Raw genomic sequence first — 5,856 nt, forward strand, 5'->3', positions numbered from 1 at the left:
TTTTTTCAACAAGGATCTTGAGAGCCTAGTGTTCCATAGAAAGTGTGCTATCTCAAATGTCATTCTCAACATAGCTACCCCTGAAATTTAACCAGTTTTTCTAAGGCTATCATGGCAGCCACGAAAAGGCACTGTTCACATCTGCTGCTGTGAGGAGCATGGCAGATTCACTGCTCTCGCTGCTGCCCCTCTGGATCCAGTGAAGCCACACAAGCTGCTGCTGATGACCAAGCATGATGGGGGTATTCATGCAGGCCCATCCCTGCAAAACATGGGACTCGTCTAACAGGATGCCCCTTTGACCTGGCTGAAACTTTCTTAGAGCTACATTGTCATTTGAAACTCTTCTACCCAATCTTCTTCCTGTATCCAAATCTGAAGCTGCTACTGCTTTTTCTTATCTGTCTCTGGCATACCCCTCAGTAAATCTCTTGCACATTTAATTCCATCTTGGCATCTGCTGCTGAGAGGATGTAAACTAGCATACCTGTCTCAAATGTATTTCTAAAGCCCTTTCAGATTCAGTTCCTCCTTGGAACCTCACATCACTTTTATGGAATCTGTTTCTATGGTCTGCTCTGAGAGGCCTCCTGATACAGTAGGGAGGCTCACGGACTCTGGAAGACAGTATACCAGGTTCAAATCCCAACTCTGTCACTTGCTAGCAGTACAACCTTTAGGAATTTCCTCAGCAAGCTGTAAAATGGGGGATTACACCACTATCTTGCAAGGCTTACAAGGATTAAATGAAAAATTACACTTAAAGCACTGCGCATATAGCAGGTACTCAACAGACAGAATACTTATGGTTTACAGTCATTTGTGTTTTTTTCTACTTTCCTTATCAGATTTATAAGTCTTGAGGATAGACAGTGTAATCTTCATCTTTAACTCCCCTTAAGGGCCTTATTCATTGTGGCCCAACAAATAGCTGTTAAATTGAGTGGAAAAATATGGTTCCTTGCAGAAGGAAAGGGGCATCTCAGAGAAAAGGGGCAGAAGCGCCAATGAGGAGAGTCAACCAATGGTACAGGAAATATTCAAAACACATGTATAAAATAGGAAATGTTTATATAATATATATAAAATATATTTATTATATATAATATTGAAATATATAAAAGAACCATGATTTCAGAAATAACTGCCAAGAAAAGGGCCAGGAATTCCAAAGGTGTGCTCCTAGGCCCCTTTGCAGAGGTTGGCACTCTAAGTCTTGTAAACACAACCAGGAAGAGCTACTTTAGCAGTAAAAGCCTCATACCCAAGCTTAGTGTAACTAGGAAAAAATGGAAGAAAAATGAAGGAAGGACACTGCAAAGATTGATAATGAACAATGGGTCAATGTAGGGACACAATTAGAACATACAGAGCCAGGGCTTTCCTGCCTAGTTCAGAGTATAGCCTTCTCGTTCAGTACATGGTGTCAGGCCATGTTTTGGGGTTTTTTTTTTTTTTTTTCTGTTTTTTGTTTGTTTTCATCTTTACTGGAGTATAATTGCTTTACAATGTTGTGTTAGTTTCCACTGTACAACAAAGTGAATCAGCTATATGTATACATATATCCCCATACCCCTCCCTCTTGAGCATCTCTCCCACCCTCCCTATTCCATCCCTCTAGGTCATCACAAAGCATCAAGCTGATCTCCCTGTGCTAAATAACAATATTTATTTGTTTGTTTTGTTTGGCTACACTGCGTGGCATGTGGGACCTTAGTCCCCCCACCGGGGATCGAACCTGTGCCCCCTGCTGTGGAAGCTTGGAGTCTTAACCACTGGACCACCAGGGAATTCCCCAGTCCATGTTGGTTTTAGGGTTTTCCCATGAACTCTGACTTGGTGGGGGAAACCACAGCACATCGGGGGTGGCCTCCAAAGTAACCTGTCATTGGTCTGTGCAGGAGGAAGCTACTAGAATCCCTAGATCTTCTGCCTGTATGCCCAGCTGTGGCTCTGGATCTGGGGAGGCTCAGGAAAGGGTGTAACCTGTCCCACGAGCCCAATGTTGCTCTCTGATGGGAGGGGAAGTCTTCACACTCACCTCAGCTCTTCCCAAAACCTCATTAGTCCCTTGAAACCCCAGCTCTAGGATATTTGAGCCAAGAGTAGAAAAGTTGTAGGTAGAAGAATTGCCTAAGGCCCCGCTGGGGGTACAGCCCAGCACTAGTGATCTCTTTGTTCCCCCAGTAGGCAAGTGTGTTCATGTGTAGCAAGGTTCCTTCCCTTGTCTTCTAACAGGATGACCCTCCATGACGAGTCTGTGTTTTTCTTCATTTAGGGTTCTGATGCCCCATGAAAGTTCTTTGGGTATGATATATATATAGAAGTGGGCATTTTGGGGGTTGGAGGTAGGAAGTCACTGGGAGGGGTGCCTTTTAAGAGTCGGGGCTGCTGCTACAGCTCCCATTTAGTAGAAAGCTACCAAGCTTATGAGGTTCAAATCTAGAAGCCAAAGTGTACCAGGGACAATTCCTTCACTGCCCTCAAAACAGCATCCATTTTCTCTGAGCTTCCAGCAATTTTATGAGACAAGCTACAAGGACACACCATTTGAATGAATCACTCGGCTCTCTGCAGTGCCAAGGACTTCATGTATAGTTAATTCAGATTAACTAGGTCCAGCTGACAAGAGTTGGTTTGAATCATAAAGCATATTAAAAGAAATTCAGTTTTATACCTTCAGGAATCTAGTGGAACTATGCTAATAAATTGCTTCTCAGTATAGGTCTTAAGGGAAATCTGTTTTAATGAACAGATGAGAATATTTTCTAATTCAGTCCATCAATTGTGTATACGGAAAGGATTACTTGTCAGGTGTTTAAGGCTACTTGAAATGCTTGCTTTTGTTTATATGGCAGGATTTCAGTTGAACAAACCCTGTGTTTATAAATGGTATAAAATAAACTATCCAACTTGTTATTCCTTCAAAATTAGTGAAGTCCCAATTAACAGAGCAATGAAATCAAGTTACTGTATTCAGGGACTTCCCTGGTGGCACAGTGGTTAAGAATCCACCTGCCAATGCAGGGGACACGGGTTCGAGCCCTGGTCCGGAAAGATCCCACATGCCGTGGGGCAACTAAGCCCGTGCGCCACAACTACTGAGCCTGCACTCTAGAGCCCACGAGCCACAACTACTGAAGCCCACGTGCCTAGAGCCTGTGCTCCACAACAAGAGAAGCCACCGCAATGAGAAGCCTGCGGACCGCAGCGAAGAGTAGCCCCCGCTCACCGCAACTAGAGAAAGCCCGCGCAGCAACGAAGACCCAACGCAGCCAAAAATAAATAAATTAAATAAATAAATAATTAACAAAAATAAAAGTTACTGTATTCATCACTCAGAAGGAACCACTCAGCTTTTGCATGGGCTATTCTTCCAGCTGGGGCAGGTGGCGGGGGGAAATCCCTATTCTTTCAAATTTTGTAACACACATTTCTCCTTCTCTCCTTTTCTTCTACAAGCATTTATTAAGCAACTAGTGTGTGTGAGACACTGTGCCGGAGGCTAATTAAAAATCAACAATCTCAGGCTTCCCTAGTGGCACAGTGGTTAAGAATCCGCCTGCCAATGCAGGGGACACTGGTTCGATCCCTGGTCCAGGAAGATCTCACATGCCACGGAGCAACTAAGTCCGTGCACTACAACTACTGAGCCTGCGCTCTAGAGCCCGTCCTCCGCAACAAGAGAAGCCACCACAATGAGAAGCCCGCGCACCTCAATAAAGAGTAGCCCCCACTCGCCACAACTAGAGAAAGCCCGCATGTAGCAACGAAGACCCAACGCAGCCAGAAATAAATTAATAAATTAATTTAAAAAAAAACCAATCTCACAGTCTAGAAAGGGAGACAAACATGAATAAATATTGTAAAGTGCTGTCTGCGCAAGAATTGCTATATGAACAGAGGACAGTGGGGTTATGAAGGGATCAGATCACCCTGAAAGCATCAGGAAGGCCTCAGAGTTCAACGGATTCTTAAAAGTAGAGGATGTGTTTGTGTGGCAGACAAGGAGGGGAAGGGCAGCACATAAGGAAAGAGTGCTCAGGCACGATGCAGCATGGCATGTTCAGCAAACTGCAAAATATGACAAGAATGGGAATGACAACAGATGGGATATTAGGGGAGGAGGTAGCAGGAAGAGGGGTTTTCTAGCCAGGCCAGTCTGGAGAGGTCAGCTGAGGCCAGGTCACAAGCTACCAGACAATGCCTGCTCAGGTTCTACCTCCTTCATGAAATTACAAATGTGAAGTGATAGACATATAGAGTCCAGATCAAGGGAAGCATGGGCTGGCTGTCCTCAGTATTAGGCCCATATCACAACTGGAATACCATATTTAGGATGATGATGGTGACAAACTAGAGGGCATCGATGAAGTGGAAGGGTAAATCTGGACCCCACTGCTTCACCTTGGCCACGGGCAGAAATCTTTCTCTAGTTGCGGCGAGCAGGGGCGACTCTTCGTTGCGGTGCGTGGGCTTCTCATTGTCGTGGCTTCTCTTGTTGCAGAGCACGGGCTTTAGGCATGTGAGCTTTAGTAGCTGTGGCACGGGGGCTCAGTAGTTGTGGCTCATGGGCTCTAGAGCGCAGGCTCAGTAGTTGTGGTGCATGGGCTTAGTTGCTCCACGGCATGTGGGATCTTCCTGGACCAGGGCTCGAACCCGTGTCCCCTGCATTGGCAGGTGGATTCTTAACTACTGCACCACCAGGGAAGTCCCTAAATTTGTGATTTCTTAATTGAAAAAATTTGAAAGCATATTTGTTGGTCCTTTTAATTCCAGGCAAAGCCAAGCGACAATGCACCAGTGACTCACCAGTGAGACTGCATTTAAAATACAACTGACTGGGCTTCCCTGGTGGCGCAGTGGTTGAGAGTCCGCCTGCCGATGCAGGGGACACGGGTTCGTGCCCCGGTCCGGGAAGATCCCACATGCCGTGGAGCGGCTGGGCCCGTGAGCCACGGCCGCTGAGCCTGCGGGTCCGGAGCCTGTGCTCCGCAACGAGAGAGGCCACAACAGTGAGAGGCTCGCGTACCGCAAAAAAAAAAAAAAAAAAAAACTGCCTCAGAGCCAAGACCAGCCTTGTGAAAACACACTTCAGGACAGCATGGAACTGGGTATTGACCAAGAAGTCTGGACAAACACACTCTGCACTCTTAAAGACGTAGAGCCAGGTCTTTCAAGACAGAATACCAATGTGAAGGGGCTTTAGAGATAAAATGTTAGGTATGTGGGTTATCTATTGCCACAGAACAAACCAAACCATACCAGAACTTAGTGGCTTAAAACAGTTTATGTCTATAACCCTGTGCATTGACTGGACAGTTCTCCTGGTCTCCCTCGGGCTTACTCATGCAGCTGCATCAGCTGGTGGGTGAGCTGGGGACTGGGCTCAGCTGGGATAGCTTGGTCAGCTGAGCCTCTCTCTCCTTACAAGATCTTTCATCCCAGTCTCCTTCATGGCACAGCAGCTTCAGCCAGCATCCCAAGAGGGTGAAAGTGGTAGTTTCCTCAGTCACATAACAGCAATTCCACCGCATTTTATTAATTAAAGCAAGCCACGAAGACAGCACCTACAAGGGCTGGGGAAACAGACTTTGTGTCTTGATGGATGGAATAGTGAAGTCACAGTGCAAAAGGGTATAGCGTCTACCGCAGAGGACTTGGTGCCAGGGCAAAAACACCTGTATGATGTGGGGTGAGTGCAAAAGGGCTGAAAAGCAAAGCAAGCCTTCCCCAGGCTCCTGACCATACAGAGATAGAACACTGGAAAAACTGAGTGGCAGAGTGGCCAAACTTTTGCAGGTTCAACCAAAGCCTTCAGAGGGTGCAATTTAGAGTACAATCTAGCAAAAAGCC

The sequence above is a fragment of the Mesoplodon bidens genome (assembly GCF_964165515.1).
Source record: "Mesoplodon bidens genome assembly, chromosome: 1".
Lineage (NCBI taxonomy): Eukaryota > Metazoa > Chordata > Mammalia > Artiodactyla > Ziphiidae > Mesoplodon > Mesoplodon bidens.